Here is a 9,792-nt window from a genome sequence, read left to right on the forward strand (position 1 = left end):
TAAAAAAAAATCAACATATTAAACTGCATCCCACTCCGTTGAAGTTTAAATAGAAACTCACAGTTTGCCCAACTCAAAAGAAGCCATCCTACTTCTCTGGTTGAACAGATCTGTTGCATTAATTTACAAAGCATATCCACTTGATTTAGTTGAAATAACACTTACAAAGTAATAAATGTTTAGTTTAAAAGGAGGTTAATGAGCAAAGTTTATTACTTACTGGAAAATCATTGAAATTGAAAGCCACATATATTTACATAAAGTATGTGGCATCTGAAATAAATCCAAAGAATTTTGTTATTAATTTCCTGTGTTGTTTACATGTGTTAGAGCTATGTTTATTCCAGAAGAATCACTCACCAGGAATGACAGAAATCAAAGTGCAAACAGGTTTATTTTTTTCCTTAAAATATAAATAACAGCATCAGTTTTTAGTGTTAGATAGTGCAACAAACACTTTTCTTCAAATACATATAAAATAAATGAGAAAATAAAGAACTGTGCAGTCAAGTAACTTTTTTATAAAATAAAATAAAAAATAGTGCTTTTTTTCAATCTTGTAATTTTTCTATTAATTCCAAAAGATATTGAATACATTGCAACAGGTTTTACAGTGTTTTACTGTATGTTTCATTAAGCAAATACTTATACAATGAAGTGATAATCGAGATCATAAAAACATCAAGTGTTCCATTATATTTTCTCACAAATCTCTGAATTACAAAAATAACTATAAAGTTACCTTAACAAATCAAAGGCTGTAGAGTTTATAAAGTTTCCTTTTAAAGTTGGAAGGGAACACGGATCACATTTTTATGGCAAGTTACTATATGTTAAAGCAATTTCTCATTTTTCACATTTGGTATGAAAATCATCCCGCATGTTTCTTAACCTCAGACCATCTCCTCTTAGTTTTGGCAAGGCTGTAGAAAGCAGTTGGCTTTCTCTAAACCAGCTATGAAGAAAATTATGAATACTCTTTTCTTTGCTCCTAGCCCTGGCTCTTAAGTCCTTAAGTAGGCAGAATTCTTGGAGCAAATAGGAGCTTTGCTGTTGAGTAGATATGACTGTGCAGGGCTTGGTGCTTCCAGCTTTACGTACCACATCATTTTATTACTGCCTAGAAACACTGTTCACAGGCACAGGGTGATCATGCCAGGAGTGCCTGGGAAGCAGCTTGTTCACAGCCGGTTCCTCATTCTCCATCATCTCATCTCTGCAATCCAGTTGTGGGCCTGGATAAAAAGAGGATAAGGAGTACGTGGGCTTTCCAAGAATGTGTGTTGTAACCATCTCTTCTTTGTTTATAGACACACACAGTCCAGTACTGAGACCTTCGAAAGAGAATCTTCTAACAAAATAAGTAGGTTATACTTATGCTTTGCTATGAAATATGGAGAATCGCTCTTCTTTTCATCATCTGCCAAGTGTTTCTGGGTTTGGATGTTGTCTTGCAACAGCCAAGATGCTCTAACAAGCTAAGGATCGAGTCCTCATGCCACCCATGTACTTGCTGACACTACAAGCAAGCAGCCCCTCTGCTACTGGGGGCTGGCCAAGCATGTTGCCTTCTGCACATGCCAGTCAGGCAGGGGGGCTGTGAACACACGCCCTCCAGAAGACTTGAGAGCACGGCACTGCAGTCACTCCAGCATTAAACTAGGATTTCCATCCCACCCGGAGTCCATACGTCAGAGCAACCTTCACACTGAGGCGCAGGGGTCCGTGTTCCCCCTGGGGGCTGTGTGTGTCCCCCTGGAGCCGTCCCTGCGGTACCCTTCAGTAAAAGGGAACAGACTGCGAGTTTCCAGCCCGACTGCCCCCCAAACCCAGTTCTGCTGTGGGAGGTTTAACACTTACTTAATGAGGACTATGTGTGTGCATACATATGGATGTGTGTATATCTGTCTACACATACACACAATATAAATTAACTAAACATGTTACTAGGATACATCAGGAAAACCACATCCAAACAAAGAGTCCAATATGGAAAAATCTATTAAAAGATCCCAGAGTTTGAGCTTGTTATGTATGGGAATAAATGTGATTACTGGTTGCCAATCTTACATTTTGTTCTTTTCCTGCTGGCATTTATGAGGTGCTGTCCTTCTGGGGGTGAAGGGAAGATTTCAAATGACAGAGCAAATCTGACCTTCACAAATAATGTGATGCTCATAACTAAATTACTCACCTCTGGAAGACTTGTGAGTGAGGTTCATGGATCAAATGGAGTATGGGAACTAGTGCCAGCTTTTTTTTTTTTTTTTTTTTTTTAAGTTGCAAAACGTCCGAGAGGCCTGAATGGGCTCCTGAGTGTAGAGCCTTTAGAAGAGTGGAACAAAGGACCTTCATGCTTGAGGTGCCCAGAGGACTGGAGTGTCTTCACGTGAATGTCAGTTCATTACTGAAAGACAAGGATAAGCATGGACTTTGAAGTCTCCTGTCTGTCACATCCTTCTTTAAAGCTACCCAGATAGCCTAAAGGTTTGTCCTTCTGCCCAGCTGCCACTGCATTTTGAATGCAAGGACACACAGACAGAGGACAGACACATTGCAGGTGACAGACTCAGTGCTGGTGTGCACCTGGCTGGGTTACCAGGAAGGAGAAGCACCTGGAGATGCCCTTACAGCCCCAGGGGTGATGATGACTCTGTTTTTCAGGGGTTCTACCAAAGCCCTTCAGCAGCCATGGACAGAGGTGTGGCAAATCATCTGGCTGGCAAATACCCCTTGATCTATGAAGCAATGGCCTGGTGTTTGAATGCCCTCCTGCCTCCTGTAGTGCTTCCCCTGAGTCCTGCACCCTATGAATAATGATGCAAAGACAGAGAAGACCCCACAGCGCCACAGCTGAACCCCCCAAAGCTGGTCATCTCTTGGATAGCAAGAACAGAGAGCTGGACAGTTAAAATAAATAAAAATATGTCTCAAAAATCAGGCTCTTGAGGGGTGTACTACAGGCTGGCAGCTCCACGTGGGGTGGCACCTGGTCCATCTCACATGCTTCAAATGACAGGATGGTGCAGGAGCTGTACAACCCAAGCTTTTCGGGCAAAGCCAAATGTACTGGCCCCAGATGCTTCCTGAAGTGTTGGGGTGTGTAATAAAATGGGGCCGGTCCTCTTTAATATCTTCATCAATGATCTGGACAAGGGCATTGAGTGTACCCTCAGTAAGTTTGCAGATGACACCAAGCTATGCGCGTGTGTCGATCTGCTCGAGGGTAGGAAAGCTCTGCAGGAGGATCTGGATAGGCTGCACCGATGGACTGAGGTCAACTGCATGAAGTTCAACAAGGCCAAGTGCCGGGTCCTCCACCTGGGGTGCAATAACCCCAAGCAGAGCTACAGGCTAGGAGATGAGTGGTTGGAGAGCTGCCAGGCAGAGAAGGACCTGGGAGTGATGGTGGATAGTCGGCTGAATATGAGCCAGCAGTGTGCTCAGGTGGCCAAGAAGGCCAACAGCATCCTGGCTTGTATCAGGAACAGTGTGACCAGCAGGGCTAGGGAGGTGATTGTCCCCCTGTACTCGGCTCTGGTGAGGCCGCACCTTGACTCTTGTGTTCAGTTTTGGGCCCCTCGCTACAAGAAGGACATCGAGGTGCTTGAGCGGGTCCAGAGAAGGGCGACAAAGCTGGTGAGGGGCCTGGAGAACAAGTCCTACGAGGAGAGGCTGAGGGAGCTGGGCTTGTTCAGCCTGGAGAAGAGGAGGCTCAGGGGTGACCTTATTGCTCTCTACAGATACCTTAAAGGAGGCTGTAGCGAGGTGGGGGTTGGTCTATTCTCCCACGTGCCTGGTGACAGGATGAGGGGGAATGGGCTTAAGTTGCGCCAGGGGAGTTTTAGGTTAGATATTAGGAAGAACTTCTTTACCGAAAGGGTTGTGAGGCATTGGAATGGGCTTCCCAGGGAAGTGGTGGAGTCACCATCCCTGGAAGTCTTTAAAAGACGTTTAGATGTAGAGCTTAGGGATATGGTTTAGTGGGGACTGTTAGCGTTAGGTCAGAGGTTGGACTCGATGATCTTGAGGTCTCTTCCAACCTAGAAATTCTGTGATTCTGTGATTCTGTAACTTAAATTGCACTGGTCATGTGACTAAAAGGCTCAGATTTGTGTCTAGCAATGATTTTCCAAACTGGAATTCCTTTTGGCTTGCTTTGAAGTCAGTAAGAAACCTCCCATTGGGTTTAATACAAACAGAATCAGCCCTCACTGAAGATTTTAGAGAGGCAGAGAAAAACATTTTTCCTGTTAAAAGATTTTCCTATTAGTACAGACACATAAAAGCCTTCTCAAAGCTATAATGTTAAATATTTTAATGTCCTGCCAAACCTCATCAATTCTCATTGTTTAACAAAAATGGCACAGACATTATGAGTTGCTAGCTATGGTATTTTCTGCATATTAAGATCAATAATATGCTTTACAAGGAAAAAAGGGTTGGTTAATGAGAAAAGCCTTTTAAAAGTCAAGACAATTCCAACTGTTATGAATGATTACAAATTGTGTGGTTAATTTTATGGGGGGTGGGATTGGGGGAGATTAAGGCCTTGGGCGCACGAACCATACTGCTGCATTTCCTCTTCCTTTCTTTACCAGAAACTGTACCTCCTCAGAAAACATCCCCTATTGATCAGCTGTGCGAATTCTAGGAAACACCAGTGTGGCTGCCAGCATAAAGAGCTATGATTTCCATTTCAGCACTATCGCTGGACTCTGAAAATATTTATTGGAATAAATTTCTTTGACAGGCTGTACTGACATGTACAGAAGGAAGACTTGGCTCAGACTGCTTTAAAATTACACGTTTTGGATCCTATGCTCTATTCATTATTCAAGCAGAAGTGTCAATAGCCTCAGGAGCTTATAGGTGTGAGGGTTTTGGCCTTTGACTTCTTCCACATAAGCAACACAGATGCACTTCCCTGGGTCTTCAGCTGCAGTGTGCTCATGCCAGCTATATCCACTTAAGCAGCATCCTTCTATCCTGCATTGTGGTGGTGGAGAATAAAATTATTCTATCAGAAACTAAATAAAAAATGCTCCTTTATTTTCTTCTTTTTCTTTTCTTTTTTTTCTTTTCTTTTCTTTTCTTTTCTTTTCTTTTCTTTTCTTTTCTTTTCTTTTCTTTTCTTTTCTTTTCTTTTCTTTTCTTTTCTTTTCTTTTCTTTTCTCTTCTCTTCTCTTCTCTTCTCTTCTCTTCTCTTCTCTTCTCTTCTCTTCTCTTCTCTTCTCTTCTCTTTTGTTTTTTTTCTTGCAAAAAGGTAACAATGGTGTGATGGTTAATTGGATGTTCCCAGAGGCCCTGGGGGGCTCTTTTTCGTTCCTCTGCAAAGGTACATTGACATCTGGGTAGAAGCTGTTCCTACATTGTTACAGAAGAAGGGGGGAGACAGGAGGCACAGAACCTCTAGTTGTGCTATGCAAACCAAAGCAGATTTGAAGAATCATCATAGAATCACAGAATGGTTTGCATTGGAAGTGACCTTAAAGACCATCCATGCCATGGGCAGGGATACCTCCCACTAGACCAGGTTGCTCAAAGCCCCATCCAACCTGGCCAAGAATGGAGCATCCACAGCTTCTCTGGGCAACCTGTTCTTCACCCCCCTGTGAGTGAAGAATTTTCCCCTAACATTTAATCTAAATCTCCCCTCTTTAATTTAAAACCATTCCCCCTTGTTCTATCACTATCTGCCTGTGTAAAAAAGTCCCTCTTCATCATTTTTATAAGACCCTTTTAAGTACTGAAAGGTTGCAATGAGGTCCCTCCAGAGCCTTCTCTTCTCCAGGCTGGACATCCCCATCTCTCTCAGTATTTCTTCATAGTAGAGGTGCTCCAGCCCTCTGACCATCTTCATGGCCCTCCTCTGGACCTTCTGTAATAGCCATACATCCTTCCTGTACTGAGGGCTCCAGACCTGGACACAGCACTCCAGGTGAGGCCTCACGAGGGCAGAACAGTCCCTTTTTCCAGTCACTCAGGACTTCATCCGACTGCCATGAGTTTTCAAATATAGAATCACAGAATTTCTAGGTTGGAAGAGACCTCAAGATCATCGAGTCCAACCTCTGACCTAACGCTAGCAGTCCCCACTAAACCATATCCCTAAGCTCTACATCTAAACGTCTTTTGAAGACTTCCAGGGATGGTGACTCCACCACTTCCCTGGGAAGCCTGTTCCAATGCCTCACAACCCTTTCAGTAAAGAAGTTCTTCCTAACATCTAACCTAAAACTCCCCTGGTGCAACTTAAGCCCATTCCCCCTCATCCTGTCACCAGGCACGTGGGAGAACAGGCCAACCCCCACCTCACTACAGCCTCCCTTGAGGTACCTATAGAGAGCGATAAGGTCACCCCTGAGCCTCCTCTTCTCCAGGCTGAACAAGCCCAGCTCCCTCAGCCTCTCCTCGTAGGACTTGTTCTCCAGGCCCCTCACCAGCTTTGTCGCCCTTCTCTGGACCCGCTCAAGCACCTCGATGTCCTTCTTGTAGTGAGGGGCCCATATGCTGGGGAGAGTCTTGGCAACTCCATCAGATAGTTCCCTCAGGACCTTGGGATGCATGTCATCAGGTCCCACAGACTTGTAGTTGCTTAGTTGCATCAAGTGGTCTCAGGCCTGCTCTTCACTTACAATGGGTAGGGCTTTGCTCCCCAAGACCCTGCCTAGAGGGTCAGGGACTAGAGAGGTGTGGGAAGCCTGACTAGCAGTGAAGCTTGAGGCATAGAACTCATAGAGTACCTCAACCTTCTCCATGCCTGTAGTTACCAGTTTTCCCTTCTCATCTATCTGCTCTCCTTGGCCTTTCTTTTCTGACCTGCACCTATAGCATCTTTTCCTGTTATTCTTTGCATCCCTTGCCAAGCTCAGTTCCATCCATGCCTTGGCTTTCCTGATCCCATCCCTGCACACCCAGACTACATGCCTATGCTCTTCCCAGGCTGTGTGTCCTTTCTTCCACTGCCTGTGTATCTCCTTCTTGCACTTCAATTTGACCAGCAGGGCCTTGCTCAGTCATGTTGGTTTCCTGCCTTCCCCACTTGATTTCCTACACATGGGGTAGAACTATTTGTTCTCCCACCCTTTGGATGCCTGCTATCCCAGAAGCTACATGCTTCTGGGGCAGTGACAGAAGATGTGGCAGTTAACTCCCAAAAGCAGATGAAGGAGACAGACCTATTCCTGGACTCGAGTTGTGCATGATTAGTAGGCTGCTGTACAAAATGGGGCTGCCTGCACTCTCTGTGCTGGCATTTTCCTTCCATGCTGCAGTACCACTGTGTTTTGTGCAGAGCTTGCCTGTGTGAGTGTGTATTGCATGTGCACTGTCAGAGCAGGCTTCTCCAGAGGAGGAATGCTTTGTCTGTGAATCCGGATGGGATTAGGTGTGAGATACACACTTAGCCCTGTCAAGACCAAAAGGCTTCAGTGCATGTGCAGAGCAGAACTTCAGGCATCTCAGAGACTTCCCTGGTGCCTGGGGGGTTACTTGGTAAAGCCACGATGATATGAAAAAGACAGTTTGCATTTAAACACCAGATTTCCACCTAATCCCCAGTGATGGCATGTTTGTGAGCTGGACTTGTGTCCCAGTTACGTAATAGTAGTTTTCTAGGTGTAGACGGTATGAAGTAGTGCAGTAATTCCTCTTAAATACTGCACCTTGGAACCGCCTCTGAATATACGTTTTTCCCGAGACTCATTGTGGCAATGAGAAATGAATGCACACATATTATGTGCACTACATATTAATATGTAGTATTTACTGTAGTATACTGCAGTGTAAAAATGGGTGCACACACACATCCTGCTCTGTTTGTAATCTCCCTACACATTGCAGTGTGAGTGAATGAAAAGGAATCTAAAAATTGATAGAAACAAACTGTAATTCTAATATACTACAAATTCCTGGTTCCATCCCAAATAAGAACTTTCTTTAATTTATTGCCTAAAATGCTTATGAAACTGTTTTCATGAATACTCATACAGAGCTAAATGGTCTTAATTTCATTTCTTGCCTCCCTTCCACTCCCAGGCAGCTCAGAGCCTTAAAATGCCCTTCAGTTTCCCACTACAACCCACCTCAGATCGCACCATGCCTCCAGACCCTGGCAAATCACGGGAGGGGTCACAAGCAGTGGCGAGGCAGGAGGGCCAAAATGGGGGAAGCAGTGGAAAATCCATCATGGCCTCGGACCTGAGGTCGCTGCATTTGGCTGCACAGTGAGTTGGCCAGTGGGGTAGACATGGAGCAGGTGAAGTATGGATTGCAAAGGCTGAGCTTGAGAGTGGATGTTGGATTGATGCCCAGGTTGCACAGCAAAGTGGCAGAAGACGAGTTAAGTCTGCAGAGGCCCAAAAAGATAATTGAAAACACCCCTGGATGACAATGGCTATTTACTTGCAGCCAGTTGCTGCATCCCATGGAGGAAGAGAGGAACAGAGCGGCTCCCCAGGCTGCCTTTGGGAGCTGTGACCAGGCACAGCCCATCCCATGGGTCTGCACATCCCTACTGCTTCTGCCCGGTCCCATGAAGGTCCCGGGGGCCGAGGGCTGACAAGGTGGGGGTGGGGGGTGGGGGGAGCTGGAGAAAAACACCAGGAAACGCGTTTTGACAGAAAAGGCATGCGAGCCTCCCATGTGCGCTCCACATTGCCTATCGCGTGCCCTTTGATGTCGGGTTTCGTTCACGGGAAGGCGTGGGGCCGGATCCTCACCCGGGAACGGCCGGTGCCACCCTGCGCACCGCGCCGCAGCCACGGGCAGCCCGCCCCAGCGCCGCTTCCGCAGCCCCCAGTGCACAAGGATATTTTATTCCCTTTTCTCTTTTCTTTTTCCCCACCCATTTTCTTTTTTTATTTTCCCCTTTTTTCTCTCTCTTTTTATTTTTTTAACCTTATTTTTTCTTAATTTTTCTTTTTTTTTTTCTTTCTTTTTAAATTTCTTCTTCTTCTTCTTCTTCTTCTTCTTCTTCTTCTTCTTGACCGCTACTGTCTAAGAGCTTTCCCCTTTCACCACCGCAAGCCCGCTCGTTTCCTCCTCGCCTGCTGCTCCTGGCCCCGTGTGAGGCGCAGCCCGGGGCCGAGCCGGAGGCGCGGCCCCGACGGGGCGGGCAGCCGTGCCCTGCGGGGAGCTGGCCTGCCCGTCCGCCTGGCCCCGTATCTGCCCCGAAACGCCATCCTCAGCTCCCCCAAGGGAAGGCAGAGCTCCTTAAAGCCCTCCGACTCACGGCGGGGAGCTCGCAGCTCCCGGCTCCAGGCGCTCGGCAGCTCCCTCTGCCTTGCTGTTTGCCCGCTCTCGGCTCTTCGTGCAAGAAACCGAAGGGAAAATATCAACAAATAGCCAAAATGACTGCGGTTTTCTTTTTCCCCGTTTTCTTTTATTGTTGTTGTTTTTTATTTATTTATTTATTTTTACTCTCAGCTGAATTACCGATTCAGGTTTGAAATCGCTGTTCTGGCATGTTATACATGAGGGATGGATGGATGCATTTATCCACATTTTTCGTATCCCGCAGCCTGCAGTTGTAGGAAAAAAAAAAAAAAAAAAAAAAAAGAGAGAGAGAGAAAAAAAAAAAAAAAGCGGGGAAATGCCTGTTCTTTCATATTTCTCAAGGTGTTTGAAAAATCTGGTCTGTGCCACGTGAATTTTGGAAACGCCGGTTTTGAGCTGACATCTTACTACTGGAGGCACAGGACTGTTTTGAAAAAGAGGTACGGATGAAAAGCAGCCCTCATCTCTCCGCAACGCACCGGGAAAGGACTTCATCCCGGGGCTCCTTTGCTT

The 9,792-nt window shown here is 45.7% G+C and overlaps 1 long non-coding RNA gene across 1 annotated transcript; it reads right to left on the reverse strand.

Moving 5' to 3' along the window:
- Positions 1-375: 375 nt before the first annotated feature.
- LOC311436600 lies at positions 376-8,855 on the reverse strand. Its single transcript, XR_014692963.1, has 3 exons — positions 8,088-8,855; positions 2,195-2,407; positions 376-1,235 (listed from the first exon to the last, which is right to left on the reverse strand). It is a non-coding gene; the product is annotated as an uncharacterized lncRNA (long non-coding RNA).
- Positions 8,856-9,792: the final 937 nt, after the last annotated feature.

This window comes from Aythya ferina, assembly GCF_964211825.1.
Source record: "Aythya ferina genome assembly, chromosome: 4".
NCBI lineage: Eukaryota > Metazoa > Chordata > Aves > Anseriformes > Anatidae > Aythya > Aythya ferina.